Source organism: Salmo salar, unplaced genomic scaffold, assembly GCF_905237065.1.
Source record: "Salmo salar unplaced genomic scaffold, Ssal_v3.1, whole genome shotgun sequence".
NCBI lineage: Eukaryota > Metazoa > Chordata > Actinopteri > Salmoniformes > Salmonidae > Salmo > Salmo salar.
This window is the reverse complement of record NW_025547122.1, coordinates 279,873-301,785: the sequence shown is the minus strand read 5'-3', so window position 1 is coordinate 301,785 and position 21,913 is coordinate 279,873. Positions and strand designations below refer to the sequence as shown.

At 40.1% G+C, this 21,913-nt stretch overlaps 1 long non-coding RNA gene across 1 annotated transcript; it reads left to right on the top strand.

The window, feature by feature from the left end:
• Positions 1-257: 257 nt before the first annotated feature.
• On the top strand, positions 258-7,532 carry LOC123731719 (uncharacterized). The gene is made up of 3 exons (XR_006762806.1): positions 258-325; positions 3,353-3,451; positions 7,445-7,532. It is a non-coding gene; the product is annotated as an uncharacterized lncRNA (long non-coding RNA).
• The last annotated feature ends 14,381 nt before the right edge of the window (positions 7,533-21,913 follow it).

Sequence of the window (21,913 nt, the reverse complement as noted above, 5' to 3'; positions counted from 1 at the left end):
AAAATGTAAAATCTTTTGGAACTTTTGAGTCAAGGATATGTTTCTGTAGCTGTCTGTTTAATTTACTAAATGTTTTATTTGTTACATTGGTTGGGTGTGTGTGTGTGTGTGTGTGTGTGTGTGTGTGTGTGTGTGTGTGTGTGTGTGTGTGTGTGTGTGTGTGTGTGTGTGTGTGTGTGTGTGTGTGTGTGTGTGTGTGTGTGAGAGAGAGAGAAAGAGAGAGCGAGAGCAGGCAGAACCTGATATGTAAATGAGTTGAGCAAACAAAAGTAACTTTCAACGACCGAATGATCATTCAGACTCTGTTTCTATTGAGAGATAAAAGGTAAGACAACGATTGTTATGTGTTTTCATATAGTTGATGATATTGTTATGTGTATTAATATAGTTGATGATATTGTTATGTGTATTAATATAGTTGATTATATTGTTATGTGTATTAATATAGTTGATGATATTGTTATGTGTATTAATATAGTTGATGATATTGTTATGTGTATTCATATAGTTGATTATATTGTTATGTGTATTAATATAGTTGATGATATTGTTATGTGTATTAATATAGTTGATGATATTGTTATGTGTATTAATATAGTTGATGATATTGTTATGTGTATTAATATAGTTGATGATATTGTTATGTGTATTCATATAGTTGATGATATTGTTATGTGTATTCATATAGTTGATGATATTTTTGGTGGACAGTGTTATAACAGTCCTACTCTCCTTAAAATGTTTTGGATATAAATTAGATGCGTGGGGTGAATTCGTTCTGTGCCCATCTGTGTGCCCCAGGGTGATCGCTCCTACACTATCTAGAATCTAAAAGGGTTCTTTGGCTGGCCCCATAGGAGAACCCTTTGTAGAACCCTTTTTGGTACTAGGTAGAACACTTCTGGCTTTGTAGAACCCTTTTGTGTTCCATACAGAACCCTTTCCACAGAGGGTTCTACCTGGAACCCAAAAGCGTTCTCCTATGGGGACAGTCGGAGGACCCGTTTGGAACCCTTTATTCTAAGAGTGTACCCTGTCATAGGTCTATAGACTTGTCTTCTCAAACAGCCTTAAAACACAACAAGCAACAAACAAACATTTTCTCTTTCTAATCAACTGTTAATGCTTTTCACTCAGGAAGGTATGTTGTGTGAAAGAGAGACAAATAAGTATTGTGGAAAGCCTAACCACAAATAACACTTCCTCAAAACAGGTTGTGTGTATTCATTAGTGCCCACCGTAGCAAAACGTTTGGCCAGAGAAACTGTTTAGTCCACGTTGTACAGTGTTTGGAGTAAACTGTTTCTGTAACATTTCAAAACTGTTGGCTGTGGAGTAAACTAATGAATACAACCCAGGTTGTAGCCTACGACTCGGCTATTTATACCTGCCTGATGCTGAAACCTGAACGTAGCCTGAGGGGTTTACTATGACGCAAGCTAGATATACTGGTTTTCTAAAGTTAACCCTCTGAACAGGTTTAGACTGGTCATCTATGATATGTAGTCTATATCTGAGGTATATACCACAATCTACATATCACTAACAACCCACTACTATACATTATAACCTAGTCTACTTTACATAATATAACATCTACATATCACTAACAACCCACTACTATACATTATAACCTAGTCTACTTTACATATCACTAACAACCCACTACTATACATTATAACCTAGCCTACATGACATAATATACAATCTCTTACTTGTTGCAAATAAACTTTCTGAATGCATCAATGATTTCCCCCTCAGATTAATCATGTCTGTTTTAGCCCTTCTGTCTACATTCTCAGATACACAGAAAAGAACAGATTGAAAGACAATAAATATCCTAATTTTAATGAATAAAAATAAGTGTGAGACGGCCTTGTTGTTGCTGTACTGTCTATAACTACCTTAACAGAGACTTATTATTATTATTATTATTGTTATTATTATTATTATTATTTTTGTTGCTGTACTGTCTATAACTACCTTAACAAACAGTGACTTATTATTATTATTATTATTGTTATTATTATTATTATTATTTTTGTTGCTGTACTGTCTATAACTACCTTAACAAACAGTGACTTATTATTATTATTATTATTATTATTATTATTATTGTTATTATTATTATTATTATTGTTGTTATTGTTGCTGTACTGTCTATTACTACCTTAACAAACAGTGACTTATTATTATTATTATTATTATTGTTGTTACTATTGCTGTACTGTCTATAACTACCTTAACAAACAGTAACTTATTATTATTATTATTATTATTGTTATTATTATTGTTATTATTATTATTATTATTATAGTTAGTATTATTATTATTTTTGTTATTAGTATTATTGTTATAATCATTATTATTATTGTTGTTATTTGTATTGTTATTATTATTATTATAGTTATTATTATTATTATCATTATTGTTATTATTATTGTTACTATTATTATTATTATTATTGTTGTTATTATTATTATTATTATTATTATTATTATTATTATTATTATTATTATTATTATTATTATTATTGTTATTATTATTATTATTATTATCATTATTGTTATTATTATTGTTATTATTATTATTATTATCGTAATTATTATTATTATTGTTATTATTATTATTATTATTATTGTTATTGTTGCTGTACTGTCTAAAACTACCTTAACAAACAGTGACTTATTATTATTATTATTATTATTATTATTGTTGTTGTTATTGTTGTTGTTCTGTCTATAACTACCTTAACAAACAGTGAATTATTATTATTATTATTATTATTGTTATTATTGTTATTATTGTTATTGTTGTTGTTCTGTCTTTATCTACCTTAACAAACAGTAACTTATTATTATTATTATTATTATTATTATTGTTATTGTTGTTGTTCTGTCTATAACTACCTTAACAAACAGTAACTTATTATTATTATTATTATTATTATTATTATTATTATTATTATTGTTATTGTTGTTGTTCTGTCTATAACTACCTTAACAAACAGTAACTTATTATTATTATTGACAGTTACCATGGAGATGAAATGTCACAACAACATGTTCATGTGATGCTTTAAATCACCTGTCTGTTTCTATGTCTGTTAGTTAATGTTTTATTTCTCAAAGAGATCATTAAGAAATGTGAACAATTGATAATCAATAATTAGCTGTCACTGTGTTAACCACAACCAACATGCTGGATCTCTGTTTAGTTGTCACTGTGTTAACCACAACCAACATGCTGGATCTCTGTTTAGTTGTCACTGTGTTAACCACAACCAACATGCTGGATCTCTGTTTAGTTGTCACTGTGTTAACCACAATCAATATGCTGGATCTCTGTTTAGGGGTCAGTTCTCTAAAATGAGTCTCTCTGGGGAGAGACAGGAGGGGTACCCTGTCTCTAAAATAAGTCTCTCTGGGGAACATGACACCAAATCTAAGAGGTGAGATGACAATTTTGTTTAAGAATTATTAATAGTTTATTTCAAAAATGATATTTCCAAAAATGTTCACATTTGTTTTTTAATCAGAAATGGTTGCTTATGGGTACCTTCAATATTACTGTTCTCAGATTTTTAATTAATAGCTTTAGATTGTGTATAATTTTTATTTTTATTGCAAAACGCTATACATCCATTGTTTAGCTGGAACACCCTAGATGCCTTCAATTGCCCATTTTAAAGCCATGCCCAATTTAGGATAATTTTTTAACAACGTGATGTTGCGCTCCAAAGGGATAACTTGAAATAACATGATGTAGATAATTAAATAATCAAAAGAAAAACGTGTTTATTATTTTACACTCTTAGAAAAGAAGGTTCCTTATAGAACCAAAAAGGCTTCTATCACTTCCTTAATATATGGAATCACTAAAAGTTATATATATTTTTGGGTTCAGTGAGAAGAACCTCTCGAGTTATGATCAACAAAAGGTTCATGTTTTGAGGATGTGAACCCAGCAGCCCTCCAGTGGTCAGATCAATTCCACCTGTTTTTTCCAGCGCTCGGACCGGGATTCAAACCAGCCACCTTTCAGCCACAGGTCCAACTCCTGTCACAGCTCCAACTCCTTATCCACTGGGTGAAAAATAGAGTTGATCTTCAGAAATAAGCATGAGTTAATCTGCCAAAATGAAGACAAAATGCTATGCAGACATACATGGTATCACTTGTGATACATAAATATTATACATAAATCATTGCCAAAAGCACAAGACATACTGTTGCAAGTAGGTCTATATTATTAATGGATTGATCATATAGAAATATAAAACATTATTTTTACTACTACAAGGTATTTACATGTGGTGCAGGAACCACTGACTCGCTGCATTATTATATAGTATTATCAAGACACCTGCTGTTAACTCTTAACTACTTAGGACAGCTCACGAGGTGTCCTAAATATCTGCCGACTAGGTGGGACTAGAGACTTCATGCACAGCTTAAATTTAACCAGTAAATGTAAAATGTCTTTATTCTCAGCACTTATACGACCAATTTTCTACTCTGAGACGCTTTGTGGATATGGGCCCAGATCTCAAAATATTATTATAATAAATGTTTGTTTAACATAAAGAAAAATGAATATTACTAATGTAACCCACTGTAAAGACTGGGTTTAGTTGATTGTGTGGCACTGCTCATGTCCGAGTTCTGGAACTGTCCCCGTCCCCGTACAGAACTGTCCGCGTCCCCGTACGGTGTGGCGCCAAGCATATTGTCCGGTTACGCGCAGAGTGGGCTGAGGTGATCTTGGGGAATAACGATGGAGTTCACTACAGTGTTGAGACGCCGAAGTTTATTGTTCAATTAGCTTTTTGCTTTACGGTCAGGGACAGTATGAGTGAAGCCAGATCCTTTTCACTCTCTATCCTTGTTTCATTTTGTGGTTCACCGGATTCGTCATCATCATCTAGACAAACGACAGACGAACGTCCTGCTAGCTAGCCAAGGTAGTCGGTACAGCTAGGTAAGCTAGCTAGCTACTCTACCAGCAGCATCCTAGTTATCCTAGCTAGTCGGTACAGCTAGGTAAGCTAGCTAGCTACACTACCAGCAGCATCCTAGTTATCCTAGCTAGTTGGTACAGCTAGGTAAGCTAGCTAGCTACTCTACCAGCAGCATCCTAGTTATCCTAGCTAGTTGGTACAGCTCGGTAAGCTAGCTAGCTACTCTACCAGCAGCATCCTAGTTATCCTAGCTAGTCGGTACAGCTAGGTAAGCTAGCTAGCTACTCTACCAGCAGCATCCTAGTTATCCTAGCTAGTCGGTACAGCTAGGTAAGCTAGCTAGCTACTCTACCAGCAGCATCCTAGTTATCCTAGCTAGTTGGTACAGCTAGGTAAGCTAGCTAGCTACTCTACCAGCAGCATCCTAGTTATCCTAGCTAGTCGGTACAGCTAGGTAAGCTAGCTAGCTACTCTACCAGCAGCATCCTAGTTATCCTAGCTAGTCGGTACAGCTAGGTATGCTAGCTAGCTACTCTACCAGCAGCATCCTAGTTATCCTATCCTCCCTCTCTCGTTGACGGATGCTGGCTACCTCTGTCCGGTTCTCCTCTCTTCACTAGATGGATGGTAACTTTAGTGTTTAACCCCTCTGTATCCAAGGACCAATCTTTTGAATATTATTTTCGGGCGCCTCAAGTAGGCTGGACACATTCCATTTTTTTTTAAATTCTCAGCTGCCTCACCAACGTCTGAATGTGCATTAATAACTTTTAATTGCTAAATATTTCCAATAGATGGCAGCATAAGACCACAAAGCATCAGTTATAGGCTACAAGCAGCAATATGATTGACATAAAATAGCATGTCCCATGATTTTCTAAAACGGTCACTCATTACTTTAGTTAGCTATATATCTCGTATTAGGGCTGTGTTGCTTTTGGGAGAGCAAAATAATAGTGACTATAGCAGGTATTGAACCCCGGGTAAATAATCGCTAGTCAGAACCTCAACCTCAGTATACATGCATTATAAAAAGTCATCTTAATAACTGATATTGCGAGTAAACAACCTCGGAATAGAAAAGACAAGAGTGCATCATCCAGCCCGCCAATAAATTACATCATTCAACCCTCCCGGTTAGTACATTTATCTCAACATGCCCCTGGAGAAGGCAGAGTGACAACACCAGCTTTTTACCGGGGCTGAGTTGACTACTAGAGAGAGAAGGCAGAGTGACGACACCAGCTTTTTACCGGGGCTGAGTTGACTACTAGAGAGAGAAGGCAGCGTGACGACACCAGCTTTTTACCGGGGCTGAGTTGACTACTAGAGAGAGAAGGCAGAGTGACGACACCAGCTTTTTACCGGGGCTGAGTTGACTACTAGAGAGAGAAGGTAGAGTGACGACACCAGCTTTTTACCGGGGCTGAGTTGACTACTAGAGAGAGAAGGCAGAGTGGCTCCATGCTGGTTGATGAATTTGACAATGAATGTACCTGGAAAATACATTTTTCTCAACTAGAGGTGACTGAATTAATGTTCAGACTTATTGATAATCGTTATATTAATGAAGTATAATTTCAAAACATGAGCATCAAACAGGTAATAATAAACATGAATCATCATTATATTACTTCACGGTAATCTGTTAAATGCTTTTTCAGTCTCTCCTCTTGCGTTAGCAGTGTGTAAAGGGACAGAAAGAAGCGGAGACAGGAGTTTTCCTGTGAGGGGGAGTGGTGGTGTATCCAGGGAGAAAACTAAACTAATCTTCTGAAATATAATTTGTGGTCTTATGCTGCCATCTATTGGATTTATGTAGCAACTGCAGTAGTACTGAATAATGTGTAATTCCTTACTAAAGAAGTAATTACTCAGAATTGCAAAATATAACATTTTCTTCCTTTTACCACTTATAATAAAATAAAATGTTTATAGCATAATAAACAATTAAACTGACATGAAAAACACCATACATTTAGTTAATTATTTAGTTAATTATATATATAACAACTATTTATTTCAATGGGTTTATCATCATTCAAAGCAGAATTACTTCCCCATTGTTCCTCAACTATAGTGTATGATATACAATGTTCTAGCTCTGAGACTCTACTTTTATCTATCGTAAAAACACAATTTCAAATTTTGCTACATATGACCGAATTGAAACGGTCGGTCACAGTTGAGAGTGAGGCAGATATATAGCATTTTGTAAAAAATATTATTATTTGTCTCTCTGAAATGAAATCATTGTGATAGATTTTAAACAAATACATGTCTGTCATTGAACAACCCTCATGTCATGATTAGATAGTGAAAAACACACCAATCTCTTTCATAATTTCTTTAAACAATAAAAGCTAATTTACCAACATTTCTGAAAATGGATATGTAGCATTTTGCGAATGAAACTCTTCTTATGTTTCCCATCTGAGATCAGAGTAGATGAGAGATGTAATGTTTGTCTCTGTTGTGTTGAAGTCCAATCAAGCAGGAGAGACCAGCCTCCCGTGTTCCCAGCTGTGTGTCCATGAAGAGTGACCGGTCTATGCTTGAACCTATATCCTTTAGAGAGGGAGACTTTTCTACTGAACAAAGGTAAGAAGAACTCATGGGTCATGGTCAGTGAGTTAAACAACACTGTCTCTAGTCATTTCTCCTCTCCCATTTTCACATTTCTTTTTGCTGTTTTCATAATCCATAGGCTAATACTTCTGTCCATTTTCATAGTCCTAAAACAATATTAAACAAACACAATATTCCATCACGGTCTGTCTGTCTCTCTGTCTGTGTGTCTTTCTCTGTCTGTATGTGTCTGTCTGTCTGTCTGTGTCTGTCTCTGTCTGTCTGTCTGTCTGTCTGTCTGTCTGTCTGTCTGTCTGTCTGTCTGTCTGTCTGTCTGTCTGTCTGTCTGTCTGTCTGTCTGTCTGTCTGTCTGTCTTTCTGTCTGTCTGTCTGTCTGTCTTTGACTGTCTGTCCCGCTTTCTGTCTGTGTCTCTGTCTGTCTGTCTGTCTGTCTGTCTGTCTCGTCTGTCTGTCTGTCTGTCTGTCTCTGTCTGTCTGTCTGTCTGTCTGTCTGTCTGTCTGTCTGTTTGTCTGTCTGTCTCTGTCTGTCTGTCTCTGTCTGTCTGTCTGTCTGTCTCTGACTGTCTGTCCTGCTTTCTGTCTGTGTCTCTGTTTGTCTGCCTGTCTCTGTCTGTCTGTCAGTCTGTCTGTCTCTCCTTGTCTGTATGTGTCTGTCTGTCTGTCTGTCTGTCTGTCTGTCTGTCTGTCTGTCTGTCTGTCTGTCTGTCTGTCTGTCTGTCTGTCTGTCTGTCTGTCTGTCTGTCTGTCTGTCTGTCTGTCTGTCTGTCTGTATGTATGTTTCTGTCTGTCTGTCTCTGTCTGTCTCTGACTGTCTGTCCTGCTTTCTGTCTATGGCTGTCTGTTTGTCTGTCCGTACTCACTCACTCCCTGGATGAGGAGATGTAATCTCATGTTTTGTACACAGAAACCAACAGGAGAGATCAGAGTCAGATATTCTCAGTGGTCAATCTTCCCAGAGTCATCAAACAGACCTGGACTCCATATTCAGTGTATGTGGTCCTGTTATGTACATTTGTTTTTGTTGACCTCAAGTAAAGTTGATCTGTCAATCATTCATTAATGTGTTAATGAGAAAGCATTTCTTCTCTTGCTTAACTTATTTTATTTATTTATTTCAGTTGCTTGAAGAGAAAATTATGACATTTGTGAAGAACGAGCTGAAGATGTTCAAGAGGATTCTTAGTCCAGAACTCCCAGAAGGCTTTGAGAGTCAGAAGCAGGATGAGGAAGTGGTGGATGCTGAAGATGAGAAGCAGGAGAGCAATGCCAGAGAGGGGGCTCTGAAGATCACACTGCACGTCCTGAGGAAAATGAACCAGAAGGAGCTTGCTGACACACTGGAGAAATGTAAGATCTGTCTGCCTCATGTTGAATGCTGTTTTATAACATTTAAAAGCTGTAGCTAAATTACAGCTAAAGTAGCTGTGTAACTCAATGATACTGTAGCAGCATTAACACAACACCTAGTGACCTCATCAAGTAGCAGCAGGGATGTGTTGTGGTGATTCATTTAGAGAGAGAGAGAGACAACATTAATAATACCAATAATTACATAATCAGTCACACCAGTCTGTAATGCATTATGAAAACATTTACACATTTATACAGTCAGAGAATGAATTATTATAATTTCAAACTTTCTAACAGTCCTACAATACTGTGGGTATTAAAACAGACGTAATATTAATATCCTCTGTGTTATTTCTTCATTCAGATGAGCTTGCTGTGATTTGCCAACGTGAACTCAAATCTAATCTAAAGAAGAAGTTTCAATGTGTATTTGAGGGGATCGCTAAACAAGGAAACCCAACACTTCTCAATAAGATCTACACAGAGCTCTACATCACAGAGGGTGGAACAGGAGAGGTCAATAATGAACATGAGCTGAGACAGATTGAGACAACAACCAGGAAACAAGCAAGACCAGAGACTGCAATCAAATGTAACGACATCTTCAAACCCTTAACTGGACAAGACAAACTCATCAGAACTGTGCTGACAAAGGGAGTCGCTGGCATTGGAAAAACAGTCTCTGTGCAGAAGTTTATTCTGGACTGGGCTGAAGGAAAAGCAAATCAGGATGTCCAATTTGTATTTTCATTTCCTTTCCGGGAGCTGAATTTGATGAGAGAGGACAAACACACTTTCATTGAACTTCTCAATCACTTCTCAATGGAAACCAAACAATCAAGAATCTCCAACTACGACAAGTACAAAGTTCTGTTCATCTTTGATGGTCTGGATCAGTGCCGACTGCCCCTAGACTTCCAGAAGAACAAGATCTGTTGTGACGTCACAGAGTCAACCTCAGTGGATGTTCTGCTGACAAATCTCATCAAGGGACATCTGCTTCCCTCTGCTCTCCTCTGGATAACTACCCGACCTGCAGCAGCCAATAAGATCCCTTCAGGGTGTGTTGACCAGGTGACAGAGGTACGAGGGTTCAATGACCCACAGAAGGAGGAGTACTTCAGGAAGAGATTCAGTGATGAGGACCTGGCCAGCAGAATCATCTCACACATAAAGACATCAAGGAGCCTCCACATCATGTGCCACATTCCAGTCTTCTGTTGGATTTCTGCAACAGTCCTTGAACACATGCTGAAACACAAGAGAGAAGAGATGCCCAAGACTCTGACTGGGATGTACACACACCTTGTGGTGTTTCACACCAAACAGAAGAATGAAAAGTATCTTGGGAAAGAAGAGACAGGTCCACATTTGAATAACGAGAGCATTCTGTCACTGGGAAAATTGGCTTTTCAACAGCTTGTGAATGGCAATCTGATTTTCTATGAAGAAGACCTGAAAGAGGCTGGCATTGATGTCAATGAAGCCTCAGTGTACTCAGGATTGTGCACACAGCTCTTTAAAGAGGAATGTGGGCTGTACCAGGACAAGGTGTACTGCTTCGTGCATCTGAGCATTCAGGAGTTTCTGGCTGCTGTATATGTGTTCCTCTCATTCAGCAACAACAATGAGAATCTAATGGCCAAAGCTCAATCAACGTCCAGGAACCTTTCTGGGAGGATCAGACAAAGGCGTAAAGTTACTGTCTACAAGAGTGCTGTGGATAAAGCCTTACAAAGTGAGATGGGAAACCTGGACCTTTTCCTCCGCTTCCTTCTGGGCCTCTCACTGGAGTCCAATCAGAAGCACTTACAAGGTCTACTGACAGAGACAAGAAGCAGCTCAAAGAGCCATGAAGAAACAGTGAAGTACATCAAGGAGAAGATCACGGAGAATCCCTCTCCAGAGAGGAGCATCAATCTGTTCCACTGTCTGAATGAACTGAATGACCATTCTCTAGTGGAGGAGATCCAAAGCTACCTGATATCAGGAAGTCTCTCAGAAGACGAACTGTCACCTGCACAGTGGTCAGCTCTGGTCTTTGTGTTGCTGACTTCAGAAAAGGAGCTGGATGTGTTTGACCTGAAGAAATTCTCCAGATCAGAGGAAGGTCTTCTGAGGCTGCTGCCAGTGGTCAAAGCCTCCAGAGCTGCTCTGTGAGTAAATAAAATGACATCATCTGGAAGAATCATCTGGAAGAAATATTCAGTTTAGAGAAAAATATATATTATAATATGTATATAATGAAAAACATATTGAATGAATGCATTGATTTTCACATTAGTATAACAATATGACCATACAATTCTAGCTGACGGAAGATGAATCTATATGTTGTTTGAGAGAATAAACCAAATGCGTCTGCCATTGTCCTTCTACACTACTCATTACATTTGTGTGTTTGTGAAGTCATGATGATATCTTTGTCAGGCTGTCAGGCTGTGGAGTCTCAGAGGAAGGCTGTGCTGCTCTGGTCTCAGCTCTGAGGTCAAACCCCTCACACCTGAGAGAGCTGGACCTGAGTAACAATGACCTGAAGGATTCAGGAGTGAAGCTGCTCTCTGCTGGACTGGGGAATCCCCACTGTAAACTGGAGACTCTGAGGTCAGTATTCCTGTAGTTGGTCAACAAGTGATAACTGTTCACCAGATCCACATGTGTTTACCAGACACACATAGTCCGCACCATACACCGTTTAGAAATGAAAGCACTTTGTGTATCTAATTCTCCTACTTGAAGAAGTTTTAAATATTTGGACAAATTCACTTAAATGTTTATCTTTTTCTCTTTGTCAGGCTGTCAGGCTGTCTAGTCGCAGAGCAAGGCTGTGCTTCTCTGGTCTCAGCTCTGAGGTCAAACCCCTCACACCTGAGAGAGCTGGACCTGAGATACAATCACCCAGGAGACTCAGGAGTCAGACAGCTCTCTGCTCGACTGGAGGATCCACACTGCAGACTGGAGAAACTCAAGTATGTAGAGGGTTTATGTCAATGTTCATATCAGACATGTTTGACTTTTCAGGCTAGTTAAGACAAATATTCTGACCACCACTTGGACAAAGTTTTATGCTGACCGTGTGTGTCTAGTGTGTGTCTAGTGTGTGGGTCTAGTGTGTGTGTGTGTGTCTAGTGTGTGTGTGTGTGTGTGTGTGTGTGTGTGTGTGTGTGTGTGTGTGTGTGTGTGTGTGTGTGTGTGTGTGTGTGTGTGTGTGTGTGTGTGTGTGTGTGTGTTGTGTGTGTGAGTTCAGGTGTATCCCTCAATGACTGTCTGTTCTTCTGCTTACCGCTACAGTGAGGGACGTGGTGGAGAGAACAGAATGAAACCTGGGATTAGAAAATGTGAGTGTTGACTGCTGTGAAGAATATGACTAAGAATAAGTCTTAATTCAAGTTAAGTCAAAGTCAAAGACCCCCATCATTACTGACTTGGTCATATTAAATATCAGCTGTAGTTCTACAGAAGCAGAAATCAGGGACACCAATGTTTACAAAGAGTTGATATGACAATGTGTGTATCTGTGTGTGTGTGGCGCGTTCATGTTACATAAGAAATGTGTGTGTGTGTTTGTGTGTGTTTGTGTGTAATTCATGTGAATAAGTGTGTTTTATATTACCATACAGTATAACATATGATCATTCAACAGTCTCAAGTTACCTTAACTTCTCCTTTTGATACCTAGAAACATCTACATTAAACATCTACATTAAATGAATTAGTGAAAAGTGAGTTATTAACATTCTAATGTGAATGAAGATGATTTCTAATATTGTGTCTGGTTTCATCCATCAGATGTCTGTGATCTCACACTGGACCTAAACACAGTAGACAGACTCCTCTCTCTGTCTGAGGAGAACAGAAAGGTGACATGTAGGAGAGAGAGGCAGCCGTATCCTGATCACCCAGAGAGATTTGAGGACTGTGGACAGGTGCTGTGTAGAGAGGGTCTGACTGGGCGCTGTTACTGGGAGGTAGAGTGGACTGGGAGAATGGGGGCTGATATAGGAGTGACATATAAAGGATTCAGCAGGAGAGGAGGGGGTGATGACTGTTATCTTGGAGCCAATGACAAGTCCTGGAGTCTGTTCTGCTCTGACAACAGTTACTCTGCCAGGCACAATAATAATGACACTACCATAGACGTCCCCTCCTCCAGACCCCACAGAGTAGGAGTGTATCTGGACTGGCCAGCCGGCACTCTGTCCTTCTATAGCGCCTCCTCTGACACACTGACCCACCTGATCACATTCACCTCCACATTCACTGAGCCCCTCTATCCAGGCTTTGGGCTTCATTATGACGGCGACTCAGTGTCCCTGAAATAATAACCTGACACACACACACACACACACACACACACACACACACACACACACACACACACACACACACACACACACACACACACACACACACTGGACACACACACACTGAACACACACACACTGAACACACACACTGGACACACACACACACACTGGACTCACACACACGTACACACACTGGATTCACGGACACACACACACACAGACACACACACAGACACTGGACACACACACACACACAAACACACACACACACACACACACACTGGACACACACAGACACAGACACACACACACTGGACACATACACACGCACACTGGACACACACACACACTGGACACACACACATTGGACATACACACACTGGACACATACACACACACACTGGACACACAGACACACACTGGACACACACACACACACACACACACACACACATGGACTCACACACACGTACACACACTGGATTCACGGACACACACACACACAGACACACACACAGACACTGGACACACACACACAGACACACACACACACACACTGGACACACACAGACACAGACATTCACACACTGGACACATACACACACACACACACTGGACACACACACTGGACACACACACACACACTGGACTCACACACACGTACACACACTGGATTCACCGACACACACACACACAGACACACACACAGACACTGGACACACACACACACACAACACACACACACACACACACACACTGGACACACACAGACACAGACACACACACACTGGACACATACACACGCACACTGGACACACACACACACTGGACACACACACATTGGACATACACACACTGGACACATACACACACACACTGGACACACAGACACACACTGGACACACACACACACACACACACACACACACACACTGGACTCACACACACGTACACACACTGGATTCACGGACACACACACACACAGACACACACACAGACACTGGACACACACACACAGACACACACACACACACACTGGACACACACAGACACAGACATTCACACACTGGACACATACACACACACACACACTGGACACACACACTGCACACACACACTGGACACACACACTGGACACACACACACACACTGGACTCACACACACGTACACACACTGGATTCACGGACACACACACACACAGACACACACACAGACACTGGACACACACACACACACAAACACACACACACACACACACACGCTGGACACACACAGACACAGACACACACACACTGGACACATACACACGCACACTGGACACACACACACACTGGACACACACACATTGGACATACACACACTGGACACATACACACACACACTGGACACACAGACACACACTGGACACACACACACACACACACACACACACTGGACTCACACACACGTACACACACTGGATTCACGGACACACACACACACAGACACACACACAGACACTGGACACACACACACAGACACACACACACACACTGGACACACACAGACACAGACATTCACACACTGGACACATACACACACACACACACTGGACACACACACACACACTGGACACACACACATTGGACATACACACACTGGACACATATACACACACACACTGGACACACACACATACGCGTCTTCCTATAATTGTGAGGACCTTGACCAGGACCTTCAAATGAGGACCATCATTTCTGATAGAACTGGGAACAAACAGACACCTCATTCCAGCACTAAGTGGTCCCACAAACACAGAGGTGAAAATACTACAGGAATATTCTGCAAATGTTGATGAAGACGTCACTCAATCCACCCAAAACAACATGCAGTCTTTCCACAAGACTCCCATGAAGTTATAGTGACGTTATGAGTTGACGTTAAAGTAACATTCTCAGAACATACTGCACTTGTTTTATCCTGTTTTAGATGTATCCTCTGTTTAAACATGTAAACTCTTACAATAACACTGTTAAAATACCAATGTGATCATTTGTTATATGTCTTTTATGTTGAAAAACAGATTGTACAATTATATATGGACATACGCTCCATAGTTATACAAGTATACAAGGATATATTGTACTTTCATAATAAAACATACTTGAAACAAGAAAACTATGTTAATTGTGGAACCATCTTCGTTATTGATTTTACGTTGCCTCTCCCAGTCGCAGGTTGACGTTTGTCATGAATCTTGACCTGGAGGCAGAACTGCACGATTTCCTCTAGATATGCCAGCTGCAGAGTCAAAATTGGCTATATTGTAATCATTTGTGGAAAATAATTGTGTTTTATGGTCTTAATTTAAGGTAAGGATTAGCAGTGTGTTTAAGGTTAGGATTAAAATCAGATTTTGTCAGCTGGTGACCACTTTGCACAACTGCCTCCAGAACAAGATTCATGACAATAAATGCCAACCTGCCTCCAGAACAAGAATCATGACAATAAATGCCAACCTGCCTCCCAGTCATCCCCTCCTAATCTTTACAAGGCTGCAGAACATGCAAGCTAGTGATGTGGGGGTTCTCTCATAACCCACAGCCCCCAGGTGGGTAGATGGCAGGTTGAATAAAGAGAAGCTAGTGATGTGGGGGTTCTCTCATAACCCACAGCCCCCAGGTGGGTAGATGGCAGGTTGAATAAAGAGAAGCTAGTGATGTGGGGGTTCTCTCATAACCCTCAGTCCCCAGGTGGGTAGATGGCAGGTTGAATAAAGAGAAGCTAGTGATGTGGGGGTTCTCTCATAACCCTCAGTCCCCAGGTGGGTAGATGGCAGGTTGAATAAAGAGAAGCTAGTGATGTGGGGGTTCTCTCATAACCCTCAGTCCCCGGGTGGGTAGATGGCAGGTTGAATAAAGAGAAGCTAGTGATGTGGGGGTTCTCTCATAACCCTCAGTCCCCGGGTGGGTAGATGGCAGGTTGAATAAAGAGAAGCTAGTGATGTGGGGGTTCTCTCATAACCCTCAGTCCCCGGGTGGGTAGATGGCAGGTTGAATAAAGAGAAGCTAGTGATGTGGGGGTTCTCTCATAACCCCTCAGTCCCCAGGTGGGTAGATGGCAGGTTGAATAAAGAGAAGCTAGTGATGTGGGGGTTCTCTCATAACCCTCAGTCCCCAGGTGGGTAGATGGCAGGTTGAATAAAGAGAAGCTAGTGATGTGGGGGTTCTCTCATAACCCACAGCCCCCAGGTGGGTAGATGGCAGGTTGAATAAAGAGAAGCTAGTGATGTGGGGGTTCTCTCATAACCCACAGCCCCCAGGTGGGTAGATGGCAGGTTGAATAAAGAGAAGCTAGTGATGTGGGGGTTCTCTCATAACCCTCAGTCCCCAGGTGGGTAGATGGCAGGTTGAATAAAGAGAAGCTAGTGATGTGGGGGTTCTCTCATAACCCTCAGTCCCCAGGTGGGTAGATGGCAGGTTGAATAAAGAGAAGCTAGTGATGTGGGGGTTCTCTCATAACCCTCAGTCCCCAGGTGGGTAGATGGCAGGTTGAATAAAGAGAAGCTAGTGATGTGGGGGTTCTCTCATAACCCTCAGTCCCCAGGTGGGTAGATGGCAGGTTGAATAAAGAGAAGCTAGTGATGTGGGGGTTCTCTCATAACCCTCAGTCCCCAGGTGGGTAGATGGCAGGTTGAATAAAGAGAAGCTAGTGATGTGGGGGTTCTCTCATAACCCTCAGTCCCCAGGTGGGTAGATGGCAGGTTGAATAAAGAGAAGCTAGTGATGTGGGGGTTCTCTCATAACCCTCAGTCCCCAGGTGGGTAGATGGCAGGTTGAATAAAGAGAAGCTAGTGATGTGGGGGTTCTCTCATAACCCTCAGTCCCCAGGTGGGTAGATGGCAGGTTGAATAAAGAGAAAACAATAGGCTACATAAAACAATCCATGAATGTATAATTATTGTGCAATTTACACAAAACATTAAGGACACCTTTCTTTCCATGACAAACTGACCAGGTGAATCCAGGTGAAAGCTATGATCCCTTATTGATGTCACTTGTAGATGAAGGGGACGAGACAGGTTAAAGAATCATTTTTAATCCTTGATACAATTGAGACATGGATTGTGTATGTGTGTCATTCAGAGGGTGAATGAGCAAGACAAAATATATAAGTGCCTTTGAACGGGGTATGGTAGTAGGTGACATGCAACCTGTTTGTGTCATGAACTGCAACGCTGCTGGGTTTTTCAGGCTCATGGTCCACCACCCAATGGACATCCAGCCAACTTGACACAACTGTGGGAAGCATTGGAGTCAACATGGGCCAGCATCCCTGTGGAACACTTTCAACACCATGTAGAGTCCATGCCCTGATGAATTGAGGCTGTTTTGAGGACAAAAGTGGGGGAGGGGTACTCAATATTAAAAAGGTGTCCTTAATAATTTGTCCACTCAGTGTATAACCTGTAGGCTACACTGCTCAGTTAGAGTAATATTTAGTCCACTCAGTGTATAACCTATAGGCTACACTGCTCAGTTAGAGTAATATTTAGTCCACTCAGTGTATAACCTATAGGCTACACTGCTCAGTTAGAGTAATATCTAGTCCACTCAGTGTTTAACATTCTGTCATATAAAAACACATTTTAACCTGTTAGGGCTAGGGGGCAGTATTGACACGGCCGGATAAAAAACGTACCCGATTTAGTCTGGTTACTACTCCTGCCCAGTAACTAGAATATGCATATAATTATTAGATATGGATAGAAAACACCCTAAAGTTTCTAAAACTGTTTGAATGGTGTCTGTGAGTATAACAGAACTCATATGGCAGGCAAAAACCTGAGAGATTCCTTTACAGGAAGTGACCTGTCTGACTATTTGTTGTCCTTCTGTTGCATCTCTATCAAAAATACAGCATCTCTGCTGTAATGTGACATTTTCTAAGGCTTCCATTGGCTCTCAGAAGGCGCCAGAAAGTGTAATGGGGTGTCTGCTGTCTCTGGGCGAAGAACAGCAGGAGAATTTGTGAGTGGTCAGCCTGGGGACAGTGACACTGGAGATGCGCTTTCATTAGAATTCTCCATTTTTTCTTTCAGCCTTTGAATGAATACAACGTCGCCCGGTTGGAATATTATCGCTATTTTACGAGAAAAATAGCATAAAAATTGATTTAAACAGCGTTTGACATGCTTCAAAGTATGGTAATGGAATATTTTGACATTTTTTTGTCACGAAATGCGCTCCCGCTTCACCCTTCGGATAGTGACCTGAACGCACGAACAAAACGGAGCTATTTGAATATAACTATGGATTGTTTGGAACCAAAACAACATTTGTTGTTGAAGTAGAAGTCCTGGGAGTGCATTCTGACGAAGAACAGCAAAGGTAATCCAATTTTTCTAATAGTAATTCTGAGTTTAGTGAGCACCAAACTTGGTGGGTGTCAAATTAGCTAGCCTGTGATGGCCGAGCTATCTACTCAGAATATTGCAAAATGTGCTTTCGCCGAAAAGCTATTAAAAAATCTGACACCGCGATTGCATAAAGGAGGTCTGTATCTACAATTCTTTAAGCAATTGTTATGTATTATGTGAACGTTTATCGTGAGTAATTTAGTAAATTCACCAGAAGTTTGCGGTGGGTATGCTAGTTCTGAACATCACATGCTAATGTAAAAAGCTGTTTTTTGATATAAATATGAACTTGATTGAACAAAACATGCATGTATTGTATAACATAATGTCCTAGGAGTGTCATCTGATGAAGATCATCAAAGGTTAGTGCTGCATTTAGCTGTGGTTTTGGTTTTTGTGACATATATGCTTGCTTTGAAAATGGCTGTGTGATAATTTTTGGCAGGGTACTCTCCTGAGATAATCTAATGTTTTTCTTTCGCTGTAAAGCTTTTTTGAAAGCGGACAATGTGGTTAGATTAACGAGAGTCTTGTCTTTAAAATGATGTAAAATAGTCATATGTTTGAGAAATTGAAGTTATAGCATTTTTTAGGTATTTGTTTTTCGCGCCACGCGATTCCACTGGCTGTTGACTCGGCTGGCTGTTGACTAGCCCATAGAAACTAAGTGCCACAATTTGTGGAAATAGGAAGACAACAGTGAATAATGTTGGTAAGGTGTGTTATAACAGTGAATAATGTAGGTAGGGTGTGTTAACAACAACAGTGAATAATGTTGGTAAGGTGTGTTATCAACAGTGAATAATGTTGGTAAGCTGTGTTAAAACCTGTTGGGGCTAGGGGGCAGTATTTTCATGACCGGATAAAAAACGTACCCGATTTAAACTGGTTACTGCTCTTGCCCAGAAATGAGAATATGCATATTATTATTAGATTTGGATAGAAAACACTCTAAAGTTTCTAAAGCTGTTTGAATGGTGTCTTTGAGTATAACAGAACTCATATGGCAGTCAAAACCCTGAGACAAATCCTAACAGGAAGTGGAAATCTGATGTGTGGAATCATTTTCAAGCCTTTGCCTATGAAACACACAGTGAGTTAGTATTCATTTAGCACTTCCTAAGGCTTCCACTAGATGTCAACAGTCTTTACAAAATGCTTTGAGTCTTCTCCTGTAAAAACTGACCAAACGAGAAGCCTGGAAAGTTTGTCATAGGGGAGGGCCATTACTACTATGTTGCCCGTGCATGTGGGTACTCTTTCATTCTGAAACGTTTTGTAAGACAATGCAATCATCTGCCTTGAATATTATTGAAGTTCTGATTGAAAAAGGCCCTAAAGATTTATGCTATACAACATTTGACATGTTTGGACGAACGTAAGTAAATAAAAAATGTTTTACTTTCGTGGCGGCATGTTCGGCGCGCTTCGTACATTTTGAGTAGCCTTCGGAACGCGCTAACAAGAAGGAGCTATTTGGACATAAATTATGAACTTCTTTGAACAAAACAACATTTGTTGTGGACCTGGGATTCCTGGAAGTGCCTTCTGATGAAGATAATCAAAGGTAAGGGAATATTTACAATAGTATATTTGATTTTAGATGAGTCCAAGATGGCGCTAGTCTGTATCGCCTAGCCTGTTTTTCTGAGCATAGTACCTTGTTTATTGTAAAGTGTGATTTCCCAGTAAAGTTATTTTGAAATCTGGCTATGCGGTTGCATTCACGAGTTGTTAACCTGTTAGGGCTAGGGGGCAGTATTTACACGGCCGGATAAAAAACGTACCCGATTTAATCTGGTTATTACTACTGCCCAGAAACTAGAATATGCATATAATTATTGGCTTTGGATAGAAAACACCCTAAAGTTTCTAAAACTGTTTGAATGGTGTCTGTGAGTATAACAGAACTCATATGGCAGGCAAAAACCTGAGAAGATTATGTACAGGAAGTGCCCTCTCTGACCATTCCTTGGGCTTCTTGACTCTGTTTATTGAAAACTTAGGATCTTTGCTGTAACGTGACACTTCCTCAGGCTCCCATAGGCTCTCAGAACCCGGGAAAAAGCTGAATGATGTAATTCCAGCCCCTGGCTGAAAAACATTAGCGCCTTTGGTAAGTGGTCTATCAGAGGACAATGAGACTGAGGCGCGTGCACGAGGCGACCCAATGTTTTTATTTTCTCTCTCTTTGAACTAAAACACAGATTCCCGGTCGGAATATTATCGCTTTTTTACGAGAAAAATGGCATAAAAATTTATTTTAAACAGCGGTTGACATGCTTCGAAGTACGGTAATGGAATATTTAGAATTTTTTTGTCACGAAACGCGTCGGGCGCGTCACCCTTCTTTACGCTTCGGATAGTGTCTTGAACGCATCGAACAAAACAGAGGATATTTGAACATAACTATGGATTATTTTGAACCAAACCAACATTTGTTATTGAAGTAGAAGTCCTGGGAGTGCATTCTAACGAAGAACAGCAAAGGTAATAACATTTTTCTTATAGTAAATCTGACTTTGGTGAGGGCTAAACTTGGTAGGTGTCTAAATAGCTAGCCGTGATGGCTGGGCTATCTACTTAGAATATTGCAAAATGTGCTTTCACCGAAAAGCTATTTTAAAATTGGACATAGCGAGTGCATAGAGAAGTTCTGTATCTATAATTCTTAAAATAATTGTTATGTTTTTTGTGAACGTTTATCGTGAGTAATTTTGTAAATTCACCGGAAGTCTGCGGGGGGTTATGCTAGTTCTGAACGTCACATGCTAATGTAAAAAGCTGTTTTTTGATATAAATATGAACTTGATTGAACAAAACATGCATGTATTGTATAACATAATGTCCTAAGATTGTCATCTGATGAAGATCATCAAAGGTTAGTGCTGCATTTAGCTGTGGTTTGGGTTTATGTGACATTATATGCTAGCTTGAAAAATGGGTGTCTGATTATTTCTGGCTTGGTACTCTGCTGACATAATCTAATGTTTTGCTTTCGTTGTAAAGCCTTTTTGAAATCGGACAGTGTGGTTAGATTAACGAGAGTCTTGTCTTTAAAATGGTGTAAAATAGTCATATGTTTGAGAAATTGAAGTAATAGCATTTCTAAGGTATTTGAATAACGCGCCACGGGATTCCACTGTCAAAGAAAGCCAATAAATGGTCAGACAGGTCACTTCCTGTAAAGGAATCTCTCAGGTTTTTGCCTGCCATATGAGTTCTGTTATACTCACAGACACCATTCAAACAGTTTTAGAAACTTTAGGGTGTTTTCTATCCATATCTAATAAGTATATGCATATTCT